Source organism: Felis catus, chromosome B2 (genome assembly GCF_018350175.1).
Source record: "Felis catus isolate Fca126 chromosome B2, F.catus_Fca126_mat1.0, whole genome shotgun sequence".
In the NCBI taxonomy this organism is placed as follows: domain Eukaryota; kingdom Metazoa; phylum Chordata; class Mammalia; order Carnivora; family Felidae; genus Felis; species Felis catus.
The window spans coordinates 46473978-46497434 of record NC_058372.1 but is presented as its reverse complement, the minus strand read 5'-3'; positions in this window follow the sequence as shown (position 1 = coordinate 46497434).

The window sequence follows — 23457 nt, the reverse complement described above, 5'->3', positions numbered from 1 at the left end:
ACAAATATTACAACATTATGCGGGATGAAATTTATAGACGGTATATACATAAAATGTGAAATAGTTGTATTTTGTTAAATGTGATTGAGGGAATTCAAAATTCAGCTGATGGTAGTGCCTTTTACAAGTTCAGCAACTGACCCCTATAAAGAAAATTATCTTTTGACAGTTAGAGATGATTATATTTGACTAAGAGTTTTTACATTTTCATTGGTCATTTCATTATTCAGAGCCATTGTAATCTCTGTAATATTTGAAAACTATTACAAAAAGAACACGTGCAATTATTTATTTATTTTTAATTGAAGTGACAAAATGAATATCACTTAATCATGGTGAGAAACAAGAATTTGATGGTCACGTGGCTGCATCCAATCTAGATTTTTCATTAAACTGCTAAAGAAGAGAATAGAAAAGAAAAATATCACTGCCTAAAGCTATCTAAGTTCTGAACCAGGGAAACTATTTTTCCTAGTCACTAATGTCAAAGCAAAAGAAGTAATTATTTATTTATACTACTCCAAAGTTTCTGTATTCAGTGCTTCTTAGTTAGGATTTGTGCTGATTCTTCTTTTCTCTCTGTCCTTGTTTTCAAAAATGTTCATGCCACATGTCAGATAAGAGGAATAAGACTTTGAAAGGAGTAGAAAACATAATGTATAAAAATGTTGGTTTTTCTATCACTTATATCTATCATTTATTATTCCAAGAATTCAAAAAATATTTTTGAAACACTTTTATATGCTAAGCCTTAGGTGCATGTTGAGTAACAGTAAACAATACAGCCATAATCTCTGCTCCTTGGGGTTTATGCTTTAGTTGGAAAAAAAAAAACAGGTATTACACAAGAAACAACTTGTCCTACAAGCAAGTGATTAATGATAATTAAGGAAAGGGGCAATGAACAAATAATATCCCATAACAAAGATCTTAAAGACTTTTCCTGTTTTTCAACCTTTAATTCCTGCCACTGGTGCAGGATATCGAATGGATTAGCAAAAAATGGTACTGCTCTTGTCTATTTTCTAAAGAGAAACTTTTATGGAAGCAACTTTTCTGAAGGGTAGAGTATAGTAACATACATCATTGGCCAAAACAAGAACTGGGAGCCACATTTAAAGAGGGGCTTAGATTTGTATTACAGCACAGAGGATGTCACTCAAATTGCTTCGAAAATGAGGTCCTCTGAATTTATGTTGAGGTCCTAAGGGATATCTACCAACATTATAAAAAAGGACGAATGACCTCTGAGATTCATGTATGAAATACAACGAGTAGGCCATACTTCAATGTGAGCCCATTACACAGGTAAGCCCTGTTAGCCCTGTTTGAGTTAAATGAACTCCGTGGTAATTTGCAAAGCATTGAACTGCTCCATAGTAGCCAGAACATTGTGCTAAAGCAATGTACAACGTAGAGACAACCTTATATTCTTGGCCTTCAGGAGAAAAGATGAAAAAAAGGTGGTTATCATGGAGTGGCTAGAAGGTCTATGTTAACCTATGGGACATCTCCAACTAGTTTGTGACACTTTGCTGCCTCCATTTGTAATGTTATAACTCTATGTTATAAGAGTTACATAAACATATTTTCTAGGAGAAAAGAATGGGGTTTGTTAATCAATTTGAATATAACATGTAAGAGACAAGGTAAAAATTGTATTGACAATTACATAGATTTCTAAGCAAATATGTGTTTATTATATACGATTAAGAGGGAAGGACTGAATTAAACATAAATGTATATTGCTAATGCTTCTCTAACACTGAGCAACAAAAAGTGAGAGCTAAACATGCATAAATAGTTTAGGGGTATAATAAAGTATACATAAAGTTAATATGACATAATATACACATCATGAACTACCTGCGAATTGGCATTGCTGGTATGCAATTCACATTAATGATAATTTGTTTTGCTTTTGCAAATCAAAAGAAATTTCTTTTTGTATTTTCTCTATGGTAGGTCAAAATCAGCATCTCTATCAGTTCTCTTTTTTTGGTTCACATCACATTTACAATTAAAGTATCTATCCATTATTATTACCAGATAGAAGACATTTATTTGCCTCTGACCTTCTCCCAGGTCACAATCCCTTCCTCACCATAGATACACTTTATGGATCTTCAAGTGCATACTCCTTGTTTCCTATGTGTCAGTATCCTGTTTTTAGAGGACTTGAACATGAAAGATTAAGCAATAATTACATTCCTGTTATTTTCTTTTAGAATTATAGCACACTTAAGCATTTTGTACATGTGAGTTTCTATTCTCTTTATCGCTGTATCCTTAATTTTATTGTTAATCAGTGTCCAGTTATATATATGCAGGTTTATAGTTCCAACTGAGATCATGAGTCAATATGTTCTCATCTAGACAACCAACAAAGCCTCCACATAATTTTGTACTTATGATAGTAGCAAAAGGAAGTTCTGTTTTTTTTTTAATTTTTTTAACCTTTATTTATTTAGTATTTTTTTTGAGACAGAGAGAGACAGAGCATGAATGGGGGAGGGTCAGAGAGAGAGGGAGACACAGAATCCAAAACAGGCTCCAGGCTCTGAGCTGTCAGCACAGAGCCCGACGCGGGGTTGAACTCACAGACCCTGAGATCATGACCTGAGCCAAAGTCGGATGCTCAACCGACTGAGCCACCCAGGCACCTTGGAAGTTCTGTGGTTTTATCAATACCAGTGCCTCCCATTTCCATGGGGAAAGGTTCATACTTATATGGACTCTCTTTTGCTTGGGTCTTATGGTAGGCTCAGTTTCTTTGAGTCCCCATCCTTTGATGGCACTAGAGCCTACTAGGGCACCTCTGATCTGTACCAACAGCTGTTTTTCTACTTCCATACTTCTAGATACATCCTATAATTGGTTCCCAATTCCTCTGTTCTTCTGCTTTGGTTTCACATTAAGAGAAAACTTTGTGGGTGCCTGGGAGGCTGAGTCGGTTAAGCCTCTGACCTCAGCCTAGGTCATGATCTCATGGTCTGGGAGTCCGAGTCCCACATCAGGCTCTGTGCTGACAGCTCAGAGCCTAGAGCCTGCTTCAAATTCTGTGTCTCCCTCTCTCTCTCTGCCCCTCCCCCTCTCACACTCTGTCTCTCTTTCTCTCAAAAATAAATATAAACATTAAAAAGAAAACTTTGAAAAGTACTTCACTGGACTATAAATTACTCAAAGACTAGGAAATTTTTTTTGAACCTCTAGCCATGTATTGATTCATTCATTTATTTATTCAATAGATACTTATTAAGGAAACAAGAGAGTAATAATGGTACTGGGCGAAAAAGATAATGTTAAAAATGTTAGATATTATGTCCACATCCTTAGAATAATACCTAGCAAATAAAAATCAAAAGAGTTTATCTTAAATCTTCCCTCTACTAATAGTGAATTAGTGTTCACTGTCGATACTGATTTATCATCAATCATGTATATGGATTATTGTTTAGTCAATAAACAGAAAGCTCCCTAGATAGTTCAAGCAGGGGAATTGAATGCAGGAAATATAGGGAAGGAAAAAAAATTGGGATAGCTGGTACAGAAAAGGGAGCAACAGCTCAATATCAGGAAGTTTCTATTTCTCCAGGAAAGAAGGAAGAAAGAGAGATGATGGCATCCATCAGAAAATACAGTGACACTATCTCCCCTTGGAATAAAAGCATGAGTCACACTTGCCCTGGCTGCTGCTGCAACTCCAGCCCCTGCTACTCAGTAAGAAGCTCCATGGCTGCTTTCGACTGTGTTGGGCTCACTCCCACCAAAGCTACTGCAGGATCGGTTCTCATCTGAACGATCTTTCCACAGAGATCAACCATAAACGTATCTATGCACAAACCCCAAAACAAATACAGCTACCTGAAAGCCCTGGAGAGTGAACAGAAATAGGCAGATACTGGAGGAGAGTCAACACTTAGAAGAAAGAAACCACATGGGGTAAGATTCCTATTGGTCACCTTTTTAGCCAGGGCAGTGCCACACTTGGCAGCTTTGACTCTAGCATAAAAAACACCTTCTTGCTGCTTTGGAGAAACTAGGGGGCAGGTCAGGGCAGCCACAACGGCTGGAAAGTAAGGGGAAAATGGAAGAAAAAGAGAGCACTGCAGAGCTTCAAAGTATGTAAATAAACACCACCTACATTTCTGGGGAACCCTGAACTAGACACATGTGAGGCAAGTATCAAGCAGCCCAGCTAAGTCTAAAAGTCTAAAAGTCTAAAAGAACAGCTAAGATTTCAGCTGCTGCTCAAAAGTGCAGAAGCAGAGTTTGCAGGTTGGATTTAATGGCATGAACTGCCTATTGCCTATGTGGTTTTTGTTGTTGTTGTATACAGAAACATAAACCACAGAATATCATCATTACTGCCCCAGGATGCAATCCAAAATTACTCAGTAAGTGAAAAAAATAGTAGCATAAGCACAGGAGTTGGGAAACTTTTTCTGTGAAGGATGATATAGTGGATATTTTAGGGTTTGAGGCTCTGCAGTCTGTCTTACAAATATTCAACTCTGCCGATTGTCGTGTGAAAGCAGCCATAGACAACAGGTAAATGAAGGGGCATAGATGTGTTCTAATAAATATTATTTAGAAAAGCATGTGGAAAATTGAATTTGACCTGTGGGGTACAGTTTACTGGCACCTGGTTGAGAACTCAATGGAGAGACTCAGAGATGACAGAGATGTTAGACTTTGCACACAATTGTTTTAGATGGCTTTTCTAATTAGGCTAAAAGACAAAGAAAAATCATAAGCATAAGGAATTAAAAGCAGAAAATTTCAGCAAAGGAATAAAAGCAATTTTTAAAAGAATCAAGTGGAGATACAAAAAGTTATATATATATATATATATATATATATATATATATATATATATATAGTCTGATATTGGAAGCAAATCACCTAATGGGTTTAAAAGCAAAGGGGAGAAACAGAAGAGTTCATAATCTTGAAGATAGATTAACAGAAATTATTATCTAGTATGAAGAAAAAAGATTGAAACAATAATTAATAAAGCCTCAGGAAACAAAGGGACAATATCAAGCAGTAGAACATATGGTTAATTAGAATCCTGGAAAGAGTTGGGGAACTGTAAGTTGCTCACATACAAAAGAAACAAACAAACAACAAGTAAACAAAATGCCAAGGTACCATCACATCAAACTGCTATAAACCAAAGACAAAAAGAAAATCTTGAAAGTAGTCTTAGAAAAATAAGCCATTATATTCAGGGTAATAATTTTTTTCTTCCAATATTTTATTTAAATTCAAATTACTTAACATATAGTGGAGTATTGGTTTCAGGAGCAGAATTCACTGATTCAACACTTACATATTAAAGTGCTTATCAAAACAAGTGCCCTCCTTAATCCCCATCACCTATTTAGCCCATCTGCCATCCACCTCTCCGTATCAACCCTCAGTTTGTTCTCTATATTTAAGAGTCTCTTATGGTATGTCTCACTCTCTGTTTTTTTGAAGTGTGTTTTAATTGATTTTGAGAGAGAGAGAGAGAGAGAGAGAGAGAGAACGCACAAGCAGGAGAGAGGCAAAGAGAGATACAGACAAAATCCCAGGCAGGCTCCACACTGTCAGCACAGAGCCCAGTGTAGTATTTGAAATCAAGAACTGTGAGATCATGACCTGAGCTGAAATCAAGAGTTGGATGCTTAACCAACTGAGAGCTACCCAGGCATATCTCTGTTTTTATCTTATTTTTCTTCCCTTTCCCTATGTTCATATGTTTTGTTTCTTAAATTCCACATATGAGTGAAATCATATGGTATTTGTCTTGCCCTGACTGACTTATTGAACTTTTTCCACCCATGTTGTTGCAAGTGACAAGATTTAATTCTCTTTTGATGGCTGAGTAATATTCCATTATATGTACAGACACACACGCTACCTCTTCTTTATCCATTCATCAGTTGATGGGAATTTGGGCTCTTGCCATACTTTGGCTATTATTGATAATGCTGCTGTAACCACTGGATGCATGTACCCCTTCAAATCAGTATTTTTGTGTCCTGGATAAATAACTAGTAGTGCAGTTGCTGGATTGTAGGGTAGTTCTATCTTTAAATTTCTGAGGAAACTCCATACTGTTTTCCAGAGTGACTACCAGTTTGCATTCCTACCAACAGTGTAAGAGGGTTCTCCTTCCTCTGCATCCTTGCCAACATCTGTTGTTTCCTGAGTTGTTAATTTTAGTAATTTTGACAGGTGTGAGGCAGTTTTGTAGTTTTGATTTGTATTTCCCTAATGATAAGTAATGTTATCCCAGTGACTACTAAATTCATACCGGAAACAATAGAAAGAATAGAGTGAAACACATATTAAAATGCTGACAGAAAAAAAAATCCTTTCCAGAATTTTGTATGTAATGAAATATCCCTCAAGGATAAAAACAAAATAAGACTTATTTACAAAATAATCTTGGATAATTTGCTAGCTGTAAACCTTCAATATAAGATATGCTCACAGCAATTCTTCAGACTGAAGGGAAATATTACCAGGTAGAAATTCACAGTCTCAGGAAGGAATAAAGGGCATCAGAAATTACAAATTTGTTGATTAACATAAAATATTACTTTCCTTTTAATTTTTTCAAATGCAGATGACATTTTAAAACAAACTTTTAGGGATGCCTGGGTGGCTCAGTCAGTTAAGCATCCAACTTCAGCTCAGGTCATGATCTCACAGTTCGTGGGTTGGAGGCCCACACCAGGTTCTGTGCTGATAGCTCGGAACCTGAAGCCTACTTCAGATTCTGTCTCCCTCTCTCTCTACCCTTTCCATGCTCAAGCTCTCTCTCTCTCTCTCTCTCTCTCTCTCAAAAATAAACATTAAAAAAAAAATAAAACAAACTTTTAGCATTTTACTATAGAGTTGATAATGCTTATAGATGTCATACATATGAAAATCATTGCATAAAGAATGTGGGTTGTTGAGTAGACCCACATCTCTACATTTTGCATAATAATTGTAAGTAGAATGTAAAATTTAGGAATGGATATTGTAATCCCTAAAACAATCACTAAACATAATCAACATGGTTTAGCAAAAAAGAACGAAAGGCAGAACATAAAAAGAAAACAAATAGTAAAATGGTAGACCTAAGTTCAGCCATATGATAATTACAATAAATATTAATCAACTAAATACCCCAATTCAAAGATAGAAATTATTCAAATTGAAAATAGAAATAATTCCCAACTGTATGCTCTCTACAAAAGATGTACCTTTAATAAAAATATATAGATAAATTAAAAATAAATGGACAGAAAAATACATATTCAAATAGTAAGCATAAGAATTCTACAGTGTCTATATTAGTATCGGATCAACTGACTTTTAATAAAGAATTATCATTAGAAATAGTTTCATAATGGTAAAAATATCAATCTATCAAGGTGACAAATTATACATGTGTATGTTCCCAATAACAGTGTTTAAAAATACATGTTTCATATATGCTTGCCTCACCTATTATTTTTTTGAATTTATTTATTTAAATTCAAGTTAGTTAACATACAGTGTAGTATTGGTTTCAGGAGTAGAACCCAGTGATTCATCATTTACATACAACACTCAGTGTTCATCCCAGCAAGTGCCCTCCTTAATGCCCATCACCCATTTAAGCCCACCCACCTAGTGGATCTCAGGGATGATTCAATATTCACAAATCAATCAGCATGATACACCACATTAATAAAAGAAAGATTAAGAACCATGTGACCTTTTCAATAGATACAGAAAAAGCATTTGGCAAAATACAGCACCCTTTCCTGATAAAAACCCTCAACAAAGTAGGGATAGAGAGAATATTCCTCAACATCATGAAGGCCATATATGAAAGGCTCACAGCTGATATCATCCTTAGTGGGGAAAGACTGAGAGCTTTCCACCTAAGATCAGGAACATGACAGGGATGTCTGCTCTCATCACTGTTGTTCAACATAGTACTGGAAGTCCTAGTCTCAGTGATCAGACAACAAAAAGAAATAAAAGGCATCCAAAATGTCAAAAAAAGTCAAACTTCTACTTTTTGCAAATGACGTGATACTCTACATGGAAAACCCAAAAGACTCCACCAAAAACAGCTAGAACTGATATGGGAATTCAGCAAAGTCACAGGATATAAAATCAGGGAATTCAGCAAAGTCGCAGGATATGAAATCAACATACAGAAACCGGTTGCATTTCTATATACCAATAATGAAGCAGCAGAAAGAGAAATCACGGAATTGATTTTATTTACAATTTCACCATAAATTATAAGGTACCTAGCAATAAACCTAACCAGGGAGGTAAGAAAACTGTAGAAAGCTTATAAAAGAAATTGAAGAAGACACAAAGAAATGGAGGTGTATTCCATGCTCATGGATTGGAAGAATATTGTTAAAATGTTGATACTACCTAAAGTGATCTACACATTCAATGAAATCCTTATCAAAATAATGCCAGCGTTCTTCACAGAGCTGGAGCAAACAATCCTAAAATTTGTGTGGAACCAGAAAAGACCCCAAATAGACAAAGTAATGTTTAGAAAGAAGACATCACAATTCTGGACTTCAAGCTGTATTAATAAGCTGTAATCATCAAGACAGTATGGTACTGGCACAAAAACAGATACATAGATCAATGGAACAGAATAGACAACCCAGAAGTGGACCCACAAATATATGGCCAACTAATCTTTGACAAAGCAGTAAAGAGTATCCAATGGAAAAAAGTCTTTTCAGTAAATGATGCTGGGAAAACTGGACAATGCAGAAGAATGAAACTGGACCACTTTCTTACACCATACACAAAAATAAATTGAAAATGGATGAAATATCTAAATGTAAGACACGAAACCATCAAAATCCTAGAGGAGAAAACAGGCAGCAACCTCTTTGACCTCAGCTGTGGCAACTTCTTACCAGACATTCCTCACCTATTAATACTTTAATTGACAGAATTAAAGAAAGAAACAATTCCACAGAATTGAAAATTTAATTCTCCTGTCAACTACTGATATTTCCCCAAAAAATAAAAAAGCAGGGTGAAATCCTAAAATATCAAAACAACACTATCAACCATGTTGACCTAAGGAGCATTATGGAACACTAAAGCCAAGAATTCCATAGTTCACATTTGTTTCAAGTACACATGTACATTCACCAATGCTACTTAGGATTGTAGTAGCTGCTTCTGTGCATAAACCACCACTGCCACTGCTAGACTAGCAGTTTCCTTCTGCGTATGGTGCCAGAGCCTCCATTGCCAGCATTAGTGCATCCCTGAGCCACTGCTGCTAATGCGACTGGAATCTCAGCCACCAAAGCAGAGTAACTACTGCTGCTTTCATAGATGACCCCTAGAAACAAAACAGCATGACTTCTATCTCTCTTCAGCCTTCAGATATGTCTTGAGTTATTCCCCTTGGTAGAACCTAACCAGAATCCAAGTGGCAGGGGAGCCTACATAATACAGCATGTCGGCCTCTGTGTTAGACGTCCAGAGAAAAAATACGTAAAAACAAATTGTTCCGGTAAATTACAGTTCCATTAAATTACAACATCTTTTTACTTGCATTTATTTTTTGTTTCTTATTTTTTGAGAGAGACAGATCAAGACAAAGAGAAAGTATGCATGAGCAGTAGAGGGAGAGAGAGAGAATCCCAAGCAGGGTCCATCCCACGACCCTGAGATCATGACCTGAGATCAAGAGGCTGACACTTAACCAACTGAACCACTCAGGTGCCCAATATCCATTTTATTGCTGGTGAAGCTTAATGGAAAAATATGACTTAGCCAAAAAACAAAATTTGACTTTTAACCCTTTCTCATTTCCTGTCCCCAAACTAGAACTTAAAACTCACTCTAGGGAATAGTGGATCTTAATGTAGAAATTTACCTGGCCAGCTCCTTTGAAGAACGTGTCCTGACTCATATTCCTTGAATGTAGGATAGAAAAAGCCAATAAGAATGTCAGTCTTATAAGTGAAAGACACATACCTGCACCTGTGAGCTACACACACACACACACGTCAGGAGGAAAAAGAGCTGAAAGTCCATAATTTGACACATTGCAAAACATGGCAGCAACAGTTTTGACACTTATTGCAGCAAAAAGTACAGACGGTATTTCCTCCTCTTGGATTATGAGCAGTTTTATGACTTCTTTGGTTATTAGAGAATGGCAGAAGTAATGCAATATGACTTCTGAGGCGAGGTCATAAAAGTCCATTCAGGTTCCCTTTTGTTCACTGGAAACTCACTTTTAGAGTCCTGTTATGATGTGTAAGAATTCTCGCTATCCTGGGGCACCTGGCTAGCTAGCTCAATTGATAAAGCCCGCGACTCTTGATCTTGGGGTTGAGTATTGGAGCCCTGCGTTGGGTGTAGACATTACTTTAAAAAGCAATTCCAGCTATCCTGTGGCCAACGTCGTGTGAGAAGCCCAAATCACATAGGCTTGTTAACAGGGCCAGCTGAACTCAGCTTTCAAGAATCCTCTCCCAGGCACCACATACATGAGCAAAATAGCTTCTGTATATCCAGGTTGTCCTCAGCCCATTGGGTCTTTCTGGCTGGAGGCCCAAGACCTTGGAGAGCAGATACAAACCATGACCAACAGAACCAGCACATGTAACAAAGTAGTGTTGTTTTAAGTCATTAAGTGTGAAGTCTGTTAAGCAACAATAAATAATGGGAGGGATAGATGAGTTAGAGAGTTTGAGCTAGAGGGTGGGCCAGCAGGATCAATAAGTTTTCCTTCAGTTTTCTCAATCAGATGAATGATTTCCTCCTGTGAAAAATAGCGGAGCTATCTTCCCTTGTACCTTAACACAGGTTCTTTTTCTAAGGGCTGAGCAAAAACTCAAGGCGGAAAAGATGACAATCTACAAATGGGAAGATAAAATGAAGGAAGGAATGTGTAAAATGTAAATTCTATGTTCTTAAGATATTAGGTATTATTTTAGTGAATACTTACATCTGGCTAAAAATGCATATATTTAGGGGCACCTGGGTGGCTCAGTCAGTTAAGCATCCGACTTCAGCTCAGGTCAAGATCTCACAGTTCATGGGTTAGAACCCCACATGGGGCTTTGTGCTGACAGCTCAGAGCCTGGAGACTGCTTTGGATTATGTATCTCCCCCTCTCTCTGCCCCTCCCCCACTCTTGCTCTGTCTCTCTCAAAAAATAAACATTAAAAATTTTTTAAAAAGTAATTCCAATAGAATGAAGCAAATCTCTTTGGGAGAATGCAAATCTGGATAAATGTTCAAGAAAGCTCAGAGAAACATAAACATGTTGAGTTCCTCTATGTCACGTTTAATCATATACAATGTATAATCATTTAGATTCTTTACATTTTTTTTCAGATTCTTCATTTTTTAAAGAAACAAAATCATTGTCTATACATAGCATGAACAATTTTATTGTAAATGAAAGTATTTTAATTGTCTATTTTTATTGCCCTTTGTAGAAAAAACAATATTTTTTTAGACATGTTGTCGGCGTTTTCACATTATGGCAGTGCAAAAAAAAAATCCCATCTACATTTTTTATGAAATGGTGTTGATCTATCTACCACAACCGTACATTTTTTAAACTTGTTTTTCAACTGCTTCAAATTATTGGTCTTCAAGCTGCTGCCTCCCTTAATAGTCCTATTAAAATTAAACCACCTGCTTTCCAATGACCAAGTGAAGCTCATATTTAATAATTATGACCTCATTCCAAATGGCACCTTCTTGAAAGAAAGACTTTCATTGAAACGGAAAAATCAAGTGTTAGCAATAATGGAAATGTCTCCTGTTTTTCAATTGCTAGTTTATTTTTCTATTCCAGGTTACATGGTAGGTGTTAAAAAATATAGCACTTAACAAATCCCCAAATATTGAATACATATTATAAACAAAGCACTAATCTAAGGTGTTATCTTAACTAAAAAGCCTACTGGACAAAAAAATACTGTCATTACCACTTTGCAGGTAAGGAACTGAGGCTCATGTTCTTAAGACGATTGGTCAAAATCACTCACATAGCTAGAAGTGCCAGGTCCAGGATTCAAATTTAGGTATTCTGGCGACACTGTCTGCAGTCCTAATTGCCATGTTGATATCCTGTCGTATCATAAAATTCAAATATGTTTCATTATAGAGCACTGAGTGCCTAGGTTGGTTGATTTGAGCTGAAATCTTGATTCAGCTCAGGTCATGATCTCAGGGTGGTGGGATCAAGCCCTGTATCAGGCTTGGCACTGAGCATGGAGCCTGCTTAAGATTCAATCTCTCTCTCTCTTCCCCTCTCCCCCACTCCCAAGTTCATTGTCTCTCTTTAAAATATATATACATATGTATATATTTATATATATATACATAAATATACACATATACATATATATGTGTGTGTGTTTCATTATAATTATTATATTTTATATTTATAATAAAAATAATTATTAAGTACCAATGTAATATTACTACAACTATTTATATATGACCTTCATAAGTGTGCTCATTTTGGAGCAAAGAAACACCTGACATAATTGGAGGGCATGATCTGAATCACAAGGGCTCTGTGACAATATTAATAAAATATATTTTAAAGCTGTTTTATATTTATACATGTACAGTTCATTGGTGAAGTTTTGAATGAACAAAGATACGTGTTTGATTTTAAGTAGACACAACTCAAACTTTTCTTGGAATGCACAGAAATTAAACAGCTTATCACTCATTCCAAATTTAATTCCCCAAGAAGCTTGCTAATGTTCAGATTATGAGATGAAACAAATATATGTTGAAAGCGTAGTGTCAGTATGCTACTTAAATACATAATATGCTCATGCCACATCAAGGATAGCTATGTATTTAGGAAATTCTCCAGAATACTGATTATCACAGAAAGAAGTTACATAGTTACAAATAAAATGTTTCTGATTTAGTACAAATCTTTCATGAAACCAATATTAATTTCTCTATAGAATTTAACTATCATCTCATAGCTCCTAAAATGCCTCATCAAATGATTTACAACATTTTTCTGGTTCTTGTGTTATTTATTCATTTGTGGTATTTGCTCATTTACCTATTCTTACATATATTTACATACATCATCTCTGTTACTAGGACACAAAGGGCCTAGAGGTTAAGATTATATTTGCATTCCCAGCACCAAGACATAGTGCCTGACATAAAGCAAGTACTTAGGAAGTCTTTTTGAATCAGTTTTTGGTATTTCCTTTGTAGATGATAGACACTGCTGATTATAAGCCAAGGAAATATCTTGCGGAGACTATTCCAGGCAGAGGAAAGAGGAAGTAAAAATTCTAGAGGAAGGACTGAGCTTGAAGTATTCAAAATCATCAAGGAGTAGGGAGTATAATTAGTGAGAGGGTAATATTTGGCATTGAAGTCCAAGAATTAGCCAGGGTCACTCTTGTGCATGGCTTTGTGGATCCTAACAAGAACATTGGATGCCATTCCAGAGTTTAGAATGTAGGAAAACATATGGCAAAAAATGATATGTCTGCATATCTGCTTTGGGAATATATATATATATATATATATATATATATATATATATAACCACTTAAATATGTATGTATATATACATATGCATAGAGAGAGTATGTACGTACATATATGTACATATATATATAGAGAGAGAGAGAGAGAGGGAGAGGGAGAAACAGTGGGACCAAATATAAGACCTTCATATTATTTCAAGAGACAATTAATTAATGGTAATATAGTCTAGGATGTTAAAAGTGGATGTCATGAGAAATATTTATTTTCTAGTTATATTTCAGAAGTAGAGTACTATATGGGTTTATTGATGGAAATAGCGAAGCTTATAAAATGATTTAGAGATAGCTTCTCATTTTTAGAGTTGTGAATCTGGGTGGAATGAGGTGCTATATCATGAGATAGAATAGAGATCAAATTTAATTTTAAACATAGTTTTGTGGTGGCAAGAAAACCCATATGTAAGATAGATTAATTACAGTAGTAAACTCCACTGATTTCCTAATAAGGCTGCCATTTATTTAAAAATAATCTATTTTAATTTCTTCTGAGACTATTTTTTAATTTTTTTAATGTTTATTTATTTTTGAGAGAGACAGAGACAGAATATGAATGGGTTAGGGGCAGAGAGAGGGAGACACAGAACCTGAAGCAGGCTCCAGGCTCCGAGCTGTCAGCACAGAGCCTGATGTGGGGCTCAAACCCACGAGCTGTGAGATCAGAACCTGAGCCGAAGTTGGATGCTTAACCGACTGAGCCACCCAGGCACCCCTGAGATTATTTTTATTAGGGGTTTGTTAGAATACTGCTGGAAATTCTATAGTTAAATCATATGGTGGAATATTGCCATAATTACTCATTTACTGTTTTATCTGTAATATTTATTAAACAGTTATTTTAACCTGACCCTGTATTAGAACTTCCTGAAGTAGTTCATTATGCTGTGTATGATTAATAATATGGGAAAATTGCAAGTGTTTTTTGTTGAGCAGATTATCACTTATCAATCCTAGGGGAGTAGGGCACTGTGTCCCAGTTACATATCCCAGGGGAGATATGTACATGGGGGATAGCAAAGATTGTCAAATACCAGGAATGTAGTCCAAACACTTCTGCCCACTGTATCTTAGTATTGAAGCCAACAAGAACACAGTCAAGTATTGGGTGGAACAATGCTTTACTCGTATAGAGAAGAAACAGGGTTAGATCATCTTCAGTAGTGAGCATTAGTCCCCCTTGGCCGGTGAGTCAATCCTAGCAGCCAACAAAGAACAAATTGCCTATGCATACCCCTCTTGTGCCACAGTACAAGGATCCTACCCCCTTCTCTTCGAGGGCAGATATAACATCGGGATTGGCTAGGTTTCATATGGCACATATGCTTTGAGCAAAAGAACATTTATTGAACCCAAAACAGGCAAATATATTCCCATGCATGTGCTAAACCTGGCACAGGCTGAATGGTCTCCCTACTTTGGGGAAACTGTTCCAAGTCACAGGCCCATGCTTGTGTGGTCAAATGGGGGCAGAAAGACTTGTAGGCATGAGACTGACTTTCCCGAAAGTTTTCTATAGGCTTCTGTAGAAAATAGATTAAATCAGGTAAGAGGTCCAGTGGAGAAAAGGTAACTTGAACTGAACTAGAAGGGCTAAGTGAAACTGGAGCCTGTTGAAATGTAAGGAAGGAACAATGGAATAAAGAGACATACTAGGAAATACATTATAACATGTAGGAAGAGAAAATTTAGGACATATATGGTATATATTTTAATGGTGGTTAAAGATAAGACAGAAAGGACAAGCTGAGAGTGGCATTTTGAATGCCAGGAGAAGAAAGTTTATCTTTTGTTGTTGTTATTGGTGCCACTTGTTAATTTTGCTTAAAAAAGAATAAAAAGGTAATAATAGTTTAAAACTATGCATTAGAAGAGGATATATAGACACTAGCTAAAAGACAAAATGGATAATTAAAATCTAGAGAGTCTCCAGGAAATCTGGTACTGCAATGCTTTTCTGCTCATGATTTATGAAATATTTAGTTAGTTCCTTTAAGCTCTTCCCATAATTCTTTCCATAGCTGCTACAGAGATAGAAGGATTTACTGAATTAAATTACTTCAGCTTCATATTTCTGCTAAGAATGAGGGACATCATCAATAAACTAAAAAACACAAGAACTACGACCAAAATATATTTGAATTGTTTCGTTGTCGTTGTTGTTGTTTTATTGTTTTTTTTTTTTTTTTTTTTACTGAGATACTCCATTCTTCAAGCAGAATGCACTTGTTAGGAGACTAAGTACTTTTAAAACATAATTTTCAAAACAAAGTAAAATCATGACTTTGATTTTACTTTGACAATGTAAAATAATTACTCATATAAACCTAAAATAAATATGTCAAAGATATTACTTAACTCAATGATTGAATGAGGAAACCAGACAGATATTATAACTGGATCAGTGGAGAATCCAAAGAATAGATAACGTTTATAGACCAGGAATATGAAATGAACTTGCAAATGGTTGCAAGACTGGCTTTTGCACAGGAGGGTAAATTGTTCCACCCCTGAATACAATCCATTTGTGTTGCCGTCAGTTCTCTACAATTTAGCTCTAATCTCTACAGAGTTGTAAAATAGCTGAAAGAAGACAATCCTGAATAGGCTGTAGAATCAGATAATCTTCAGAGGCTCCAGTATTGCTCTTAAAGGATATCCAATAATCCTCTTATTTCAAACTCTTAAATTTCCCGTCACCTGTGAAAACTTCAATTAGAAAAGATTTTATTCACATCTTCAGATATTCATGTTCTCTTGTGTGCTAGGCCAACAAAGAGACCAGCCAGTAAAATAACAGTGGATATCTCTGAAAATATTTCTATGAATATATCATAAATCCAAAGGTAGAATGTAGTACCAAAGAGAAATGTAATGGAAGTAAATGACTTTAAAGTTTGCACATTCAGAATGTTTTTTTTCAATTGTTAAAATTACCTACCTTGTGTAAGGTTTTGTGAGATATAGACAAGGACTAGAGAAATACCTTTTTTTTAAGTTTATTTATTTATTTGGGAGAAAGTATGAGCAGGAGAGGGGCAGAGAGAAGGAGAGAGAGAGAGAGAGAAGGAGAGAGAGAGGGAGAGGGAGAGGGAGAGGGAGAGGGAGAGGGAGAGGGAGAGGGAGAGGGAGAGGGAGAGGGAGAGAGAGAATCCTAAGCAGATTCTGCACCAGCAGTTCAGGGCCCAATGCAGGGCTTGAACTCACAAATCATGAGATCATGACCTGAGCTGCAATCAAGTCAGACTCTTAACCAACTGAGTGACCCAGATGCCCCAAGAATAGCCCTGCTTTAAGCCCATTATATTCTCACTTGAGATATAACATATACTTGAAAAATAATGTAAGTTCCTAGTAAAATCAATGCCAAATTAGAGATTGAAACAAAAATGTGTTTTGAAAACTAAGAAAGAGGAGTAATTAAGTGGTTTATGGTGAACTGGGAAGGCCTTATTAGAGAAGATAGATGTAGTTGAATATTTAGTTAGGGTTAAAGTTCACATATATTAAGGACTGGAAGGCAAAGCTCTCTAAACTTTCAATATTAATGAGGAAAAAAACAACAACCCTAGTTTGCCATTTTTCCTCTTGAGCTTGATGTACTGAACCTAAAGTCATCTTATTCTGGATGTAATATATTCAGGTTTTCTCTAAAGAAAAACTATTTGGATAGAAAATGTTTCTCATGAAAAGAATAAGCAAATACGATAGGAAGAGTTGGAAGAGAGTAATATTCATTGAGCACTCAATATATATTTATTTAAAATAAAAATACAAGTAAACAAAAATTCATACATTTTTTTTAATTAGGAAATCTTTAAAAATTTCTTTTTCTTAAATGTTTATTTTATTTTTTTTTTTTATTTTTTGAAAGAGAGAGACAGAAGAAGAAAGAGAGAGAGAAGAAGCATGAACAGGGTAGGGACAGAGACAGAGAGAGACAAAGAATCCCAGACAGGTCTGTGCTGTCAGTGCAGAACCTGACAAGGGACTTGATTTCAGGAACCGTGAGATCGTGACCTGAGGTGAAATCAAGAGTTGGATGCATAATCAACTGAGTGACTCAGGTGCCCCAGGAAATCTTTAAAAAATTTTAAGATATAGGTATTGGTCAAATAAAGCAATATTGTCAACAGAACACCTCTCTGTACCAATATAGAAGAAAGAAGAAATTATTTAATATTGAACAAGCATTATCAGATCAACATGCATGAAGGTGACTACAGTTCTGGACAGAAATTCACATAAACTTAAAACAATTAAATTTCTCTTCGATGAGAGATAAATAGATGTATCTTATCATTGTCTTCTATGAATCTCATAAGAAAATTAATTTCAGAGATACGTGTTTGCAGTTCCAAGGGTCAGAAGGCCCATGACCTTCACATTGTTAAGTGAAAAGGTTGAGTCTCTTACTGGGATTGTTAAATTGTCAAAGAGAAATGCTACAGATAATAGGATGGAGAGGCAGTTGCTTCAATCCCTACAGAAAATTTTGTCATACTAACCTTACATAGGAAGATGTCTAATATATCTAAGATCTTCTCTGTAGCTCTTTACTTCCCTATAAATATTCTGGTATTTTTCTACTGACAATTAGGAAATATCATAAAATGAGATAGATTTATAATCCACAGGGAACTAGATCATCACCCAGAACAAAGCAGCTCCAAGGCTCTGCCATCATTCCAGAAGTAGGGCATTAAATTAGGAATGCAGAATTTAGAAACAAGCCATCCAGGCACATATCTGTACCTAAATCTGTAGTAAATATCTGCACCAAATGATAAAATCCCAATTTGGGGGATTAAGATTTTATTTTATTATAATTTGTTAAAAGTTTATTTGTTTATTTATTTAGAGTGAGTGAGAGCGGGGCAGGGGAAGAGACACACACACACACACACACACACACACACACACAGAGAGAGAGAGAGAGAGAGAGAGAGAGAGAGAGAGAGAGAGAAAGAGAGAATCCCAAGCTGGCTCCGTGCTGTCAGCACAGAGCCTAACATGGGGCTCAATCCCAGGAACCATGAGATCATGACCTGAGCTGAAACCAAGAGTCAGACACTTAACCAACTAAGCCATCCAGGTGTGCCCAAAGGAGATGAAGGTTTCTAAAAATGGCTTTCAGAACTAAAGAATAACTTAATTATCTGTTGGAATCATGACACAGGCAGAAAAACTCTGATAGGGAGGTCAGTAAGATGTTTGAGAAAGGAGTGCTGATGTCCCAGAAGGAAGCCCCCCTCCCCCCCAGAAAGAAGCAGATCCTAAGACAGGCTACAAATAAGAGAACTGCAGACCCCTCTGCCACCAGGACTGAGTCATGGGCTCCATCATGCGTTCTTAGGTTAATTCTAATCCGAGGACGGGGACACTGCCAGAGCGTGCTTGTCAGGTTTGCAAGAACCACTGTGGCACTGAATCTGAAGCAGGAAAGAAGAACAGATTTAGTACACCTGTGAGGAGTCGGGGAGGGGGGGCAAAGTTAACAAGTCCAAGCACATCAGTGTAGTGCTTTTCTATTTATTTGCACTAATTCCTAATCAATCCCAAGAATTATTCTGCTCAAATAGTGTTTCATTTGAAAACATCAGCAGTAGCATTTGTCTGACTGTACGAGCTTTCCTTATCCCTTGACATACCAACTTGCTGCCAATCAGTTTCTGTTTGTAGACATCCAGACATGTTGTTAAGTGGGTGTCTTACACAAAACACGTGGCTTGCGATCCACTACGTGGTTTATCATCTACTCTCAGTTTCACTTATAAAACAGTTACTTTTAATAGCCATTTCCTACAAACCACAATATGAAATACTTTTAGTTTGGCACAAGAATGACAGCATTTGAGGCGGCTTGGTGTTTGTAGCTATAATTTGCCATTGCCATTTTTAAATGCTGGAAAAATTATCATTTTGTAAAAAGCAAATCAGAATGTGTTCTCATATTAAATAACGTTACATAGACAAGAATGGCAATTGCATTGTTAAATAGACTTCTTTCTCACCATATTATAGTGTCTTGGAATGAAGTGTTCCTGACAGAGAGCAGTTTTGGATTAAAGGACCATTTTTTCCCATTCTACTACTGTACTTCATGTAATTAGAAACCTGATAAGGACAGACGATATGAAACAATTAGGGAGGGATAAATTGTGAATACAAAAATTGGAGCAAAGAAGCTCTCCTTATCCTAACTTGTTATCCATAAGCAATGCAGATATTTTTTAGTTGAAGCAGCAAAAGTCAAGTTATGATGTTCCCTTCACGGCAATGCTTGCATACGAACAAAATTTTAACTATGAAAACAGGGTAGGCTAGGGAATATTAGAGAATCACAGCAGCAAAGAAAATATAAATAAACATGGCAAAATGATCTTACATGGAATATGCCACTTACTGTCATGTATATATATGACATATGTACAAGTTTGTTTACTTTGAGGGAGTGAGAGCGGGAGAGGGACAGAGAGAGGAGAGGGAGAGAATCCCAAGAAGGCTCTGCACTGCTAGTGTGGAGCCCAATGCAGGGCTCAAACCTATGAACCATGAGATCATGACCTGAGCCCAAATCGAGTCCCACACTTAACCAACTGAGCCACTCCGATCCCCTAAAATATATATTCTTAAAAAACTTGTCTGCCATATGGAAGGAAAACTATTTTTCCCTTTAGCGACATGTGGCATCTTACAAAGTGAGAAGAGATTAATCTCGCGTTGTCAAGTGACTAGCAGAAATCAATCAGTCTGTCAATAAAGCGCCCCAGAGCCCCTAACTCACTGATATATGTGCAGGAATATAGTCCTCAATTTCAACTTTATAATTTTGCAAGACAAATGGACAGATGAAACATCATAAAAATCTTAGATAAGTCATTATGTAATCATTTGTGAAACTGAGTGCAATTGCTTTAGCTCAGAAAAAAAGTATTGTCAGGGGAAGGAGGGTTGTGACTTTATTGGATAAGACTGGTGGAAAGACTGAGTTGATCTTGAGAGACAGATTACATTCTACATAGCAATGAGTAAAAGGGTTCCAGCAATTCCAAAGCTAAGGGAATAGCAACAGCAAAGACCTCAAAGTGGAAATAGAAATGGATCTTACGTGTGACATGAAGAAAACCAGGACGAGTACAGTGAGAACTGTATGTTAGAGGTTGGAGTAAAGTTCTTCATGAATGATTAAGGGGGTAACTGTGACAGCCAGACAAAAGCACGTGGGTTTCTAAACAGGAGTCCTTGACTAGGATTCTAACCAAAGTCAAAAGAAACTCTACTTCTCCTGACTGGAAAGGAGTTGCTTGAAATTTCTCTCTCTCTCTCTCCCTCTCTCTTCCCCCTCCCTCCCCACACGCACGCGCACACACACACACACACACACACATACACACACACACCTCAATCTTTGGAAAAATTAGATTAGGAGGTTATCTAGAAGCTGATTAAGGTTAAACTGTGGAAAGTGGTGCAAATAAAATGTATTACTTACAAGGGATGTGCTTCCATTCTAAGAATTCTGAGGAAATGGGCTATTGCTTCCTGAGATGCCTAAATTATCTGATTTTGTCTCAAGGTCATTTCAGAATAAAGACAAATCGAAGGAAACCAATAAATACTCACCTTAGGTTATAGATTCCTAAGGTGCCTCCTCCTGCAAAGAATATCACTGACCTAAGAGTTAAGGTAATTCACTACCTCTCCCCTCAACTTCCACCACTTCTTGGCACAGCAAAATTGATTGATTAAAGAGGCTGCCTGGTTCTCCTTTAATGACCAGAAGCACAGATGGATTGATTGTCACATTAGCTGCAACTCCCTCAGAGGAAAAAAGTTGAAATAAGAAGCTCTGGGCAGTGGCAGCCGAGCAGAAATAGCATCTACTGTCCATATGTTATTTTGTTTGTTTTCTCAGTAGCTTAGTTACCAAAAGTGGGAAATGATTATATGAGGCTATTGAACAAAGTTTGACCTTGAAGTGTTTGCTTCCTAACAAACCTATGGCACTAGAATTCTAAAAATAGTATAATTAATAAAATTAGCTACAGAATCCTTTCATATTAGGAAGATACATATTAATGATCATTTATATCTCCAGAAGACTATACAGCATACTCAGGCTTTTCCAATGACTTAATGACTTTAGGGTCATTCAAAAGAGACTCTAAGTAAATATATTTTCAATGTTTTAAACATTACTGCCAGAAATTTTATTAAAAAGCTTCTGAAACTAATATATATGTGTGTGTGTGTGTATATATATATATATATATATATATATATATATATATTTTTTTTTTTTTTTTTGAGAGACAGAGAGAGAAAAAGTGCAGGAGGGACACAGAGAAACAGTATCCCAAGCAGGCTCTGCACCATCAGAGACAGAGCCCAATGTGGATCTTGAGCTCACCAACATTGAGATCATGACCTGAGCCAAAATCAAGAGTCCGATGCTTAACCAACTGAACCACCCAGGTGCCCCTGAAACTAAAATAATTTTAAATAGTTCACTACGTATTTTAAAAAGTATTCTCTTAAAAATATGAAGTAAAACCACAGTGAACATTTCCACCACTCAGGTGACTGGTAATGGATATCAATTTGTGGGTTGACATCTCCTTTGTAACAATCCTCTATATTAGATATATTTTCTCAACCCAGTGGAGTACATGCTCACAAAAGAAAGCCAATCTTATTAGAATCAGATTATATTCTAACTGAAATGCTGATCTGATAGAAATGCAATATCATATGTTTTCACATCTTTATGATGCTGTATGTGTGTGTAATTCCTTTCAGTGAAACAGCAAATTTCATATAGTTACAATAAACTTAAAAAAAGAAGGAACAATGAAGGAAAACTTCCACTGTATTGTAAGTAGGTTTTCTATCACCTACCAAATTACCTACACAAATTTCATTGTGTAAAAATATGCACAAATCCATTTAAATAAATCTAATTATAACATATTTCAAAAGAAAAATGTTAGAGTTAACCTTTGAACCTTTGAACTGCATGGGTCCAGTTATGCCTCGATTTTTTACTGTAAGGTACTGTAACTATTTCCTGTGCCTTATGATTTTCTTAACATTTTCTTTAGCTTATTTTAAGAATACAGTATACAATACATCTAACATACAAACTATGTGTTTACAGACCATTTATGTTATTAGTAAGGCTTCTGGTCAACGGTAGACTAGTAGTAGTTTTGTGGGAGTCAAAATTTTGTGTGTTTTCCACTGTGCAGATGGTCAGTGCCCCTAACCCCCACGTTGTTTGAGAGTCAACTGTGTGTTTAAAATGGCCCATCACCCCACCCTTCAGCTAGCTCTGTGCTCCAGAAAAATAGGCTAAGTTTCTAAGCTTAGAAGGACATTGCATAACCCTTCTATAAATTAGTTCACAGTTACAATAATTAGTTTTGTGACTAGCTTTATATTATGTGGCAATGTACAATTTATCTAAAATATTTCATCATGAATTAATATAGACATTTATAGTTGCTTTTAGACATGATTAAAATTATCCTAAATACTTTTAGGATACATGTGATTAAGGTTTTGATCAGGCTGGGGTCTTACAGCAAGTATATTATGTGCTCTTTAAAAAAGCAATAAAATAATGGGGCAAAAACTCTGCCAAATTATACTTCCTCAGTTCAGTTTGAAAAATAGTTTTCTATGACACTCCAGTAACAGGATGTTACCACTTGTAGTAGATTTCTGCAAAGAGGACTACCGACACTTCCTCCCACACCTATATGCACCTGCTGCTCTCCCTGTCAAATCAATCTTTTACTCTTCCTTTGAAATCCAAGCTCTCTTGCACCTTCTTTTGATTCACAGAATATGGTGAAAGTGACAGTGAAGTCTT